Source organism: Lathyrus oleraceus, chromosome 2 (assembly GCF_024323335.1).
Source record: "Lathyrus oleraceus cultivar Zhongwan6 chromosome 2, CAAS_Psat_ZW6_1.0, whole genome shotgun sequence".
Lineage (NCBI taxonomy): Eukaryota > Viridiplantae > Streptophyta > Magnoliopsida > Fabales > Fabaceae > Lathyrus > Lathyrus oleraceus.
The window spans coordinates 186149854-186162119 of NC_066580.1; positions in this window are offsets into that span (position 1 = coordinate 186149854).

The window sequence follows — 12266 nt, forward strand, 5'->3', positions numbered from 1 at the left end:
TTGAGAGTTAAGGTGAAGCAGATGAAATGGAGATAAGGGGTGCGCCTCATAGCTCTTATCCCTGGTCAGGGAGAGCTTTGAATAATAGAATGTGTGGGAGTTCAGAAAGTTGGAACTCTTCTCCACAAATGATTTGACTCTATAGGATCTTGGGTTAATATCCACAATGCATCAACATGTTATGTGAGCAAAGGGATGACACACTGAATAGTAGGAGATGGACTACACATCTCTTTTATCTACCAATTGCCTTATCAAAGGACTTTTCCTGCTTAGCACAAAAATAAACACACAAAGACATTGCCTCTTAAGGAGGGCTTCAGACAGGTGCCTGACCACATAACAGGCCAGGTCTTCCAGACTACATGAAGAAGAGAGGTTATACCTAGTTGGTTAAGCAACCAAGCAAAAGCAAGTTCAAAGTGAACTTAAGCAACTTATGTACCTGTGGAAACATCAAACAAATCAGTACACAGTACAGACAAACAACCAACAGTTAATGCAACAGATAACCAATATACACAATGTGTAAGCCAAAAGTCAAACTCAAGAGAGTCAACATCAACCTACAAAACACACATTAGTAATCAAAAGCAAATATCAAATGCTCTCAAGATGAGGCATCATCAATTGTGTAACTTGAATGTGTAACCTGAAACAAAGCTTCAAACATGAGAGGCAAACCACTAGGTCAAAGCCTAGGGTCAAATATGGAGAAAAAATTCAAAACAGAAACTCAAATTTGACATGATGAAACTTCAAACAATTATTGACACATTGCAAAAAGTCTCACATCAATATCATTTACCAAATGCATTTCATGATCAATTGAAGTTCAAAGCAATTTTAAAGCTCAAATGTGACCAACCAGAATGAAAAATCTCAATTAAATCAGAAATCAATCAAATAATTCCCAGCAAATTCATGCTCATTCACAACATCCATAATATGCATCACACAAAAAATCAGAGCAATTGGAATTCATTTGGCATGGCAAATCAATTAATCAAGTTGGACAAGCAAAGGTGTGACACAAATTGTTACACCTACATTCACATGATCATAAGACAGAAACCACAAATGGAAAAAATGTAAACTCAACACCAAAATGTCCAGCCAAGAGTCTAGTTTCAACATGTCAAATTTCATAGGCATTGGATTAAATCTCAGCATTTCACAAATGGAGAAGCAAGGCAAGGTATAAAAGGCATACATGTTCACAAACCCTAGGACCAATTAATTTCCAGCCATGCACAATTTATGAAAAAATAATCAAAAGATAATAGACAGCAAATGTGACATCATGCAAAAAACCACATATTTTTTGGATCAATTTTCAATTTAATATGATTTTTGGAAGATGGAGAAAAATTAAAAATGAATGAAACATAGCATGTGAATGGCATGGAGGGAAAAGGAAATAATGGCATGGCATTTGAATATTTGCATTAAGCTGGAATCGAAGTGAGGCAATATTTTAAACAGCCAAGCGCGCCAAGCTGCAAACGCAGCGTTTCATTAAACTCTTGGCTCAGTCAACAAAAGTCAAAGCGCCTGGACCAATCACAAGCCATCATGGAAAGCGCGTGCACCAATCAGAAACACGCTTCTCACAAACACATGCAACACGCAGGAAAATGATTTTGGAAGATCAAAACAAATCTGGAAACGCAAACCCTATCATCTTCATCATGTTCATCATGAACAGTGCATGGCTCAAGAACAATTTTCTCAGAAATCAAAAACAAACATATCATCATGTAGATCTTGCAACATACATCAACAATCCATAAACAAATCATTAAGAAAATATCAAACACGCATGGATCGAAGAGAAGAAGAATCACACGTGAAACTTTAACCTAACATATCTAACTCAATTCTGCATGGAATCTTGTGGTTCAAAGCTCAAATTAACCAACATTGCAAGATCTATAACAACAACATGATAATTTTGAGAAAGGAGAGAGTCGATTCCTGACCTCTTGGAGAAAACAGAACTGGAATTGGCTGAGTTCAGGCCTTGTGATGCTCAACAGATCTTCCACAATGCTTATGAAGTCGATTGGATGAGAGCTGGAACTTTAATTGTGCACGAATCCCCAAGAATTTGGAACTGCCATGGATGATTCAAAGCTTCAAGAATACTTCAACCTTGCAAGAATTCTCTTGATTCTATGGATGATCCTGCTCAAGATCAACTCAACAACAAGAATTAAGCAAGAAAATGAATTGAATATGAAGAAATTGGAAGAAAATTTTGAGAGAAAAATTTGGTATTCTAGATCTAGATCTGAAAATAATGAATGTTGTTAGCAGAAAATCTGTTAGGGTTTGTCTTATATACTCCCTCCTAATCAAGTTCTTAAACATGTTTAAGCAATGGTTAAGTGGATTAGCCAAAATGGAGTGTAAATGCAAAATGACAATTTCACCCTATGCATGAAAATGTATGGTGAACAGTGCACGGGTTTGTGTTTAAATTCACTTAAAAACTCATTTTGAAGTTAAATGCACTGGTACCATGCTTAAACAATGCACTAATTTCAAATTTTGAAAATTCCCTCCAAAAATCCAAGAATGTGCAAATGATTATGTGATGAGAATTAGTGTAATGCAATGCATATTTGGAAAGTAGAAGTCAAGAGAAGAATATACAAAAAAGAGCCACTTGAATTGGAGCTTTGGTTGAGAAGTTATGCACATTTGAATCTCCATGTACACCTTGCCATGTTTTGATCATATCTCCTTAACCACACATGAGAAATGGATGATCTTAGACATTTTGGAAATGTGAGAGAAAGATCTACAACTTTCATGTTCAACAAAATTTCATTTGAAGCATTTTTTATCATGTAATTTGAAGTTGAAGTTAGGTTAAAACCTTTCCATTTTTGGAAAGTTCAAATTATAGGTCACTTTCTATTTTTGGCAAATTTTGACTGGACCTCAAATCCTTCAATGAGAGTGTTTAAAATGTCAAATGAGACTTGTTTGAACATGAATGAAGTATTTCCCATCACTTCCCACCTCCAAAATCCACAGTTGACTTGGCAGTTGACTGGCTAGGGTTTCAGTTGACTGAAGAATGCCTTAATGAGATTCAAGCCTCTACCACTTGGGGTTCTGATTCAAAATGACATCATAGCTCATGTAAGCTCTTGTGAATGATTATGGGGTCCAAATTCTCAAGAATGGCCACCATCTATGGTTCAATGAATGCTTTTGACTGTTTTGACTGTTGATTGCTTCATCTGCAAGACAAGGGTTAGATGACAAATTTTTGTACTTTTGGTTAGTGGTAAAAAGAAAGGCAATGATATACAAATGCAAAACATGCTTGGTGATCAAGAAATCACTCTCAAAAGGATAACCCACCCATAGGGAAGGAAGCAAGGTGCACAATGATCCTTGAGGCAATGAAATGATATGATATGATGCCATGAGGGATCTTAGGGAGAAAATTGGGGTCTTACAGGTGGCTATTGATTACTTCACAAAGTCGGTTGAAGTGGCGTCGTATGCAAATGTAACCAAGCAAGTTGTTATGATGTTTATCAAGAATTAGATTATATGTCGTTATGGTGTGCCGAGTAAGATCATTACTAATAATGGATGTAACTTGAATAATAATATGTTGGAAGCTCTCTGCAAATACTTCAAGATTTCACATCATAATTCTTCTCCCTACAGACCTAAGATGAATGGGGTTGTTGAAGCTGAAAACAAGAACATCAAGAAGATCATTCAGAAAATGGTTGTGACATACAAGGATTGGCATGAGATGCTCTCATTTTCTTTCCATGGGCACTGTACATCCATCCGCACTTTAACAGGGGAAACCCATTTCTCTCTTGTCTATGGCATGGAAGTTGTGCTCCAGATAGAGGTTGAGATCCCATCATTATGTGTGCTAATGGAAGCCAAGTTAACTGAAGCTGAATGGTGCAAAACCAGATATGATCAGTTGAATTTGATTTAAGAGAAGAGATTGACTGCCATGTGTCATGGTCAGTTCTATCAACAAAGAATGAAGAAGGAATTTGATAAGAAGGTCATGCCTCGTGTGTTTAGATAAGGTGAGCTCGTACTCAAGAAAATTTTATCTTTCAAACCCGATGCTAGGGGGAAATGAACTCCTAATTATGAAGGCCCATATGTTGTTAAGAGAGCATTTTCAGACGGTGCTTTGATTCTTATAACTATGGATGGTAAAGAGTTCATACGTCCTATGAACGCTGATGCAGTCAAGAAATACATCGCCTAAAAAGAAAAAGAATAGATCACTAAGAATGAGCGTCTCGGTGGATTGAAAACTCGAAAGGGTGATCCTGGAAAAAATTAGAGACATAAAACATAAAATTATCCCGTTAGATTGAGTACCCCACCTTGGGGAAATCTAGGGAAAAAATAGGGATTATGGAAAGTAACTACATTCGGTTGGTCCTAATCATGGAAGAATTTTTTAGCAGGTCATTTGGTTCTGATTCATTATTCTCAACCGAAGCCAAGAGCATAATGGACATTCAAGTTGATATGGAGAGTAGTGATCATTGTATTCAATGTATCCCTTTTCCATGTAAATTACCATTTTCAACTTTGTAAAGATCCATGGAGTCTTGTCATTTACAAACTACCATTCTATTAAATAAAGTTGAGCCTTTTATCCAATTGTTTCTACTCTTATTTACTTCTACTAAATAAAATTGAATTTTTATGATGATAATATTAAAATAAATCAATGAATAAAAATTATTTTTCTTAAAATAATAAAAACAATCAATTTAAGAATAATCGATTTTAGCAAGGAATATCAACAGCAATCTGAGAACAGGTAAGTCTTGAAGTGCGAAGCCTTGATGGTTTTCCCCAAGCATTTGGTTTGGCAACTATTTTCCTCCCCAACAGTTCGTCAGTTATCCCCAACTGAGTTGGTGGATCACATCCCGAGTGGAGTCGAGCTGATAATTGATCCCTTTTACAAATCCATATTTCCCAGATGTGGTGCTCCTGTTGATATCCTCCAGTTTGTGGTTGGACTCCGAAGATCCGGAACCTTTATTTGGTTCCCATTAGCATATTTGTGTTGCATAACTTCGGCAATTTATCAGATCCGGTTATCTTTTCCTTGGAATTGGTTTATTTCACAATTTCCAAGGAGGATTTGTTGATTATTAAGGAATGTGATGATCTTGGTCATAACATCCTCAACAATTTACTTAGATCCCCATGCAGAGTTTTACCTCTTGTATTCCCCGGCGGTGTTCATCTTCAGATATTGAAGATCCCTTATTCCCGTTAGTTTTGGATTTTGAGCAGTATTTGTCTTTATCCCTTGCAAGTTTGCCTCCCATTTGATATGGTGTTGACCTAAAATTCCTCGTAGAGTTGACAATTTTGATCCTCAGCATATCTTTTCTCTGATCCCCGACATGCTTGTTTATCCTTCATCAATGCTCTTTCTCCCCGTGGAGTTTACTGTTATTGGTTGGAATCATTTTCTCCATGATTTCCCAACCATATTTGATTTGTGTAGAGCTAGATGATTTATTTTTATCCCTAGCATTTTCTCCAGTTGGTGTTTCCATATTGTTGAGATTAGTCGGGTGTTGTAGTTGTGATTCAAATCTTTGATATTTGTATCCTTTGTGTTGTTTTGTCAGCATAATCATCAATCACATTCATGCATATTAATGCATAAAACACAACATCATATATTTCATTATTCATTTTATTGCATTTGATTTCGTTATTCTGATCCCCTGCTTCGGTGATATTATTTACCCGTGCAGATTTGGTGTGTCTGTCCTCCTTCAATTGTAGAGTGTCAGCCCCTTTAAGCAGAAAAAGTTTAATCTTTCTCATTTCCCCACTAAGATATTTCCTCGTGGATGCTTATTAATTCAGTTTCCTCCCCAGCTAATTATCTGGATGGAACCACTCCCCTTGAGTTATATCCTCATTGGGTTGAGTCTTTCTAGTTATTACCTAGATAGATATTTTGGTCCCCTAAGAGTCTATTGCCTAGTGACTGGTAATATTCTTCTCAATCTTTAAGTACTTTACTTTTGCCCAATACCCGGTATATGTAATTTACTTCCTTTGTTTCCCCAGGGGATCCATTTTTTACGTTTCCCCAGGCAGTCTATCGTTGATATGTTCATCATAACCGATGACTGATATTCTTCCTTTGTGGTTTTCTACCCAATAAAAAGGTAGTTGTAATCCCTACTTTTATTCCCCAAAGAATTAATCCTTGATATGTTCATCTTAATTAATGACGGATTTTCTCCTCTTTGTGGTCTTCTGCCTAGTAATCGGTCTATGTAAATCCTACTTTTCCTTGTTGCGTTTATCATTGATATGTTCACTTTAACCGGTGATAAATATTCTCTCTTTGGTATTCTATCCAGTAACTGATAAATATAATTCCTATTTTTTCCCTGGCAGTCTATCCTTGTTATGTTCATCTTAACCGATGACGAATGTTCTTCCTTTGAGTTTATCCTTGATATGTTCACTTTAATCATGTGACAGATACTCTCTCTTTGGTCTTCTGCCCAGTAATCGGCAGTTATAAACCTTATTTGAGTTCTTTCCCTAGTAGGTTATTCTTACCCAGTAATAGGTAATGAATACACATCTTTTTCCTCAGTGAGTCATCCTTGATATGTTTACCCTAACCGGTAACGGATGTCCCTCTATCAGAGTATATTATCTTCCTACCTAGTAACTTGTAATAGATAATCTCTAGTACTCCTGTGTTGAAGATTATTCTTCCCTAGTTGAGTTTGAGTGCGTATTCCCTCGTTGGAATCGCCTTTTCCTGTTCGGTCCTAGTATTTCAGCTTCGCTATGATCTATCTGTTTCCCCTACAGATTTTACCTTATCCCCGTCTGGGTTCTTCCACTGATTTATTTTCATGGAAATTCCCTTGTGTCCCCAGCAATTTTCAAGGCGTAGCCTAGCCTACGCATAGTTTTTATCCCCTAGAGTCCCTGTCTCCCTAATGAGTGTTCCTTATGGAATGCAGTATATTCCTGTGGACTTTCAGTCTCTCCAGATTCTTTTTCTTTGTGGCAATATATTCCCTACAAAGATTATTTTAACATTCATATGATATGCATCATAAGGTCTCTTAGGGACCAGAATTTGTTTCTATATGTTGTTATTTAAGTCCATTCTATTGAGTTGATACGAATATTTTAACCTTCACATCCTCAATTAAAATGTCCTTAAATAGGGGCAGTTGTAAGACCTCAATTTTGACCCTAAGATCCCTCATCCTATCTCATTATATGCATAGACTCTGGGATCACACCTTGGCATCCTCCTTACCCCTCATTCATTGGGTTTGAATTGGGAGAGATCACCAAGTACATTTGATTGTATCATACTTTGTTTTTCATTATTTACTAACCAAAATTCCAAAAAATATGCTTATGTATAGCTTTGTTTCTTTTGTAGGTAGTGTGTGCATCTACCAAGGCCTGATAAAGCTCATATCTAGGGTTTGAGACCTTTAATGCAAGGAGACTAATCAAGAGATGGTTCACATTGAATATAGACATCATATATAAGGTCAACATATTCCAATAGGTTTGAAGCTTATCATTTTTATCAAGAATTCATCAAGAGTTTGAAGCTTGTTTACCTTTGAAGCCCTAATTCATCTGGGTATCTTGTAAGACTTCCTCAGCAAGTTTCCTCATCATCTTCTCAAATATTTAAATGGATACTTAATATTACATCATCTTATGCATATATGATCCTCCATGAGTCCAAACGATCAATATAATTTCAAATTTACCAGACAGTTCATAGTGGTTGACCAGAGAAAGTCAACAGGTCAAAACAGGGGTTCATTAGACCTATCTCCTACAAGTTTTGTCATATGAAAATTATTCCAAGAGAAACGTTAATCCTAATGACATTACAAATAACTTTCATGTTAAAGTAAAGCACTATTTTTGGTTGGAAAGTCATTTTTATGGTGAAAGATTATAGGTCATTTTGTCTGAACCCTAGTTAGGAGGTCAACTTCTAAGGACCATAACTTGCTCCATTTTTATGAGATGAAGGACATCCAAGTTTTATATTCAAATTCAATATGTCCTCTCCTTATTCTTTGAGAAAATTCAAATTCAACATGCAAATGCATGTGCCAAGAGGGAATATTATAGGTCACTTTTGGACATTACCATTGAACAAGAGATTTTCCTCAACTTCTAAAATGCATAACTCCTTTATGCCAAATCAAAATGAGGTCAATTTTGAGACCAAATTGAATAGGTTTGAAATATATACAACTTTTATGAATTAACTTGTTCCATTTGAAGCCCATAGCAAAAGTTATTTAAGGTGGAAGAAGTGAACATTTGGCTTGGTACTTAGAAAATTTTCATTTATGTTTGATTTTCCAAACTTCCACCTCAAGATGCATCATGACCCAATCATTAAATGGAAAAGTGTTCAAACGTGAAAGTTGTTCTCCTTAATCTCACCTTTCCTAAAAGTCCAAGATCATCTCATTTAGCCAATAATTGAGGGACTTGCGTATGGATTTTCTTCAAGGCTCCATTTGGATGAATCTCATAACACATTCCAATTTCCATTGCATGATTACATGACACACTTTCAACATTGCACGTGATGATATTTGGACCTTATTACATCATTTCATGGGCCTATCACACGCCCATGCAATGATACAAGTGAAGTTTTCTATTTTTGGCATTTTGATGGAAGGGTGTGAAAACCAATTACAGAGCCTATAAATAAAGACCCCTCATGCTCAAAATTAGGGACACTTTTGCCAAGCTTTGAACCTGCAATCCTAACCCTCACCATTAGAGGACAAACTTGAAGGTTTTCAATTGAAAATCAAGTTTCAATTTAACTTCAGTTTTGAAGTTGAAACTCCAAGAATCCAAGCTTTTCCTTGATCCAATTCAACTCATGCAAGCTTCTGAAGTCAAGCCAAGGCCAATTAGAAGCAAGATCAAGCAAGATTCAAGCTCCCTCGAAGGTGAATTTTCAGAAACTTCATCTCTTCAATTCTCTCTCAGCTCATCACCATTCTCTTTGGTTTTTTGTTGGCTGAAGTCCTACCATTATAGGCAACAAGATTGAGTTGTTTTGAGGTCAAATTGAAGCAACTCAATTCATGATCCTCAAAATTCAAATCCCTGTATCTTTTGATATACTTGGAATTGGAGAAAATTGAGGCTAGATTTGAGATCCTGAGCATTTTCTCTTTGAAATAGTGTCCTTGTTTTTCATTTTCAATTGAGATGAAGTTAGACCAGTCCGGTGAAGGTCACCGGAGAAGATGGCCGGAGCCCTAGCTCTGGTGGTGTGTTGAAACACCTCCTGGCCATCTGATCATGTTGGAATATTTTAATCTAAGCCATTGCCTTTGAATACCACTTGTGCCACGCGTTGACTACAATGCACCATGGAACGCACGTTGGGCCATCAGATCTGCCACCTCAACTAATGAGGAAGATCTGATGGCCCTTGTTTTTTCTAATTTCTTTTTATTTTCTGAATTTTCATTTAACCCTTTTATTTTATTTTATTCATATTAATTTCATCTTTAATCCAAAAAATATGGGACTTTCACCAAAAATCTTTAAAGATTTCTCTTTTCCATATTCTAAATTAAAATTATTTTTTGGATTAATTTTGAAATTTTTCATGAATTAAATGTTTTTGTGCATATTTTTAATTGTTTAAAAATACTTTTGACTTTTCAAAAATAGTGAAATTTTTTGTCTAAGGTCCTTTGACCTTGTTTGACCTGGGGAAAATCCCTTGGCCATTTATTTGTTTTTTTGAAGGGATTTTAGGTTTTGACCAAATTAAAATGTATTCCAATTCATTTTTAATTGGATTTTTAATTGATTAAATGTTGAAAAATATTGTTGAGCCATTTTTATAGTCTTGTGATGTTTGACTTTCTATTTGGGCCTTGAACAAGGTTGATTTGACTTTTGTTGGATCAAAACTATTGGATTTAGGGGATTGATGAAATGTACATTTTGTCTCCCAAAATGAATGGATGGTTTTGATTTGATGAAAATCCTCCCTTGGTCAATTTGTGTTTCTATCTTCCCCTCCCTCTTCATCTTCATCCATATTCTTCTTATTCCCTCATTTGGCCAATGAAATCTCAAATGTCTTAAGGCTAATTGATTCATTAATGACCTTGTGTCAGATGAACCAAAACAAGTATGACTGAGATATGACTCTCCCTCTTGATCTTTTCTTTCAGTGTGTGGTATGTTTTAGGAGTTTGGTTCTTCATAGCAAATCTCTAACATGCATTAACACCTAAATTATTATTGCCCGACCTCAGATAGTTGTGACTTCTACATAAGTCCAATTACGATTGCTTAACATAGAGCTAAATTTGACCCAAATGGCATAACATTCTAGTAAGTGAGATTGTAAGTCTCCCATTCTTCATGGTATTGTATGGAGACTTGATCTTTTTTCCTTTCATGAGAGCTAGTGGCATACTTGTTGAATTATCCAAGTTGGAGCCCTCCTCATGGAAGATGTCTTGGTTTAAGGATTCATACTTGTGAATGAATGGTTGAGTGTTCTCCAAAGAATGACTTAATCATTTAAAAAACAACACTAACACTTGACTAACCTTTGACTAACATTTGACTAATTCTTGTTAATATTGATTTACTTTCAAGTCATTTACTTTATGCACTTTAAATTTTAGTCATTTATCATTCATTTCCATTTACATTTCATTTAACTTGTTTATGTTTATGTCATTTTCACTTTGCTCATTTGAGTCATATCTTATGATTGTATATATATAGTTTGTGCATTTTGGGATTGGTTTTGGTCTTAGGAACTTAAAATACTTAATAATAATGAAAACCCTAAAAACATCTGGTGGAATGTTGATCTTGATCTGAACTCTTGGACTTAGAACTAGGAAACATTCCCTGTGCAAAAAGGACTTGGCCAATGCCAACATTTTGAGATTGAGATATTGTGAACTGAGCCATCATCTGATGCAAGCCTTGGATCTTGTTTGAATTCATCTAATACTCTATTTTTGTGCTTAATTGTTATTTTGATCTTGTGTCTGATTGTTTGCTCTGAGTTGACCAAGGAATATTTCATCTGATACATGAAAAGACAAAGATGACTTCTAGCTTTTGGGGTTACTTGCTTGGATGTGGCTATCTTTATTTGATGCATTGATCTTCATAATGTATGAATACTACTTATTTGCTTATTGCTTGCTGCTTGTCAAAGTCCAAGGGAATACGGGTTTCTATATGACATTCTTGTCTGTTGGATTGCATCCCATTGGTCAGATCTTTTCAACTCTCAACTTTTAATATTATGTTTAGGATATCCTCTTCATCTCATCCCACTTCTTAAATTTCAAAACCTATCCCCCTTTTCAAAAACTTTCTTTGTTTGATATTTCAAACTTAGACCTTATTTTAATGATTAGAAACTTTGGCCTTATGCCAATAAATTTTCAAACTCTTTCTTAAAGCAACTTTGTAAATAAACTTAACCATATTGACTTAAAATTTCAAAAGACAAAAAGAACTAACAACTCCATTCAAATTCTCCGGCCTTTTGTGTCTTTTTCCTATTAAAACTTTTGTTACAAACAATTCACCAACTTTGAATTTTTTACCACAAACTACGAGGTTTTGATCTCTCATTTTTATGTTGATACGTAGGCACAAGTCCGAAGGTCTTGTCAAATACAAAAATATAATCAATGAATTATTTTCTCATCCTCACACTCTATTTTTCTCAAACATCTTTTATACCAAAAAACACATATGCACACATAAAAAGGGGCTCCCTATGAGTACCCAGGACACTTTGCGTGATAACACCTTCCCTCTGTGTAACCAACCCCCTTACCTGTAATCTCTGGAATTTTATTAGTTTTGATTTGAAAACTTCTTATCTTTGTGTTTTGTTCATACTTTTCCATTTTACTTTGGAAATAATAAAAGCGCGGTGGCGAATCTGATTTTATTGACGTTAAGCTTATCCATAGCTTGGTGGTCATGAATTTACCACTACAAATGCTAGAAATCTAAAGAGCGTGGGGGTCATTGAAAGAGTCTCAGTCAAGCCAACTCTAGACACATCCTGGGAAGCTCTGATGGATAAGAGGAAGATACCTAATGGTCTCTATCTTTTCTCCAAGATAGATCCTCTAGAGGTCATTTTCCATTACCTCCAGAATTTGGCATCTCAAGGA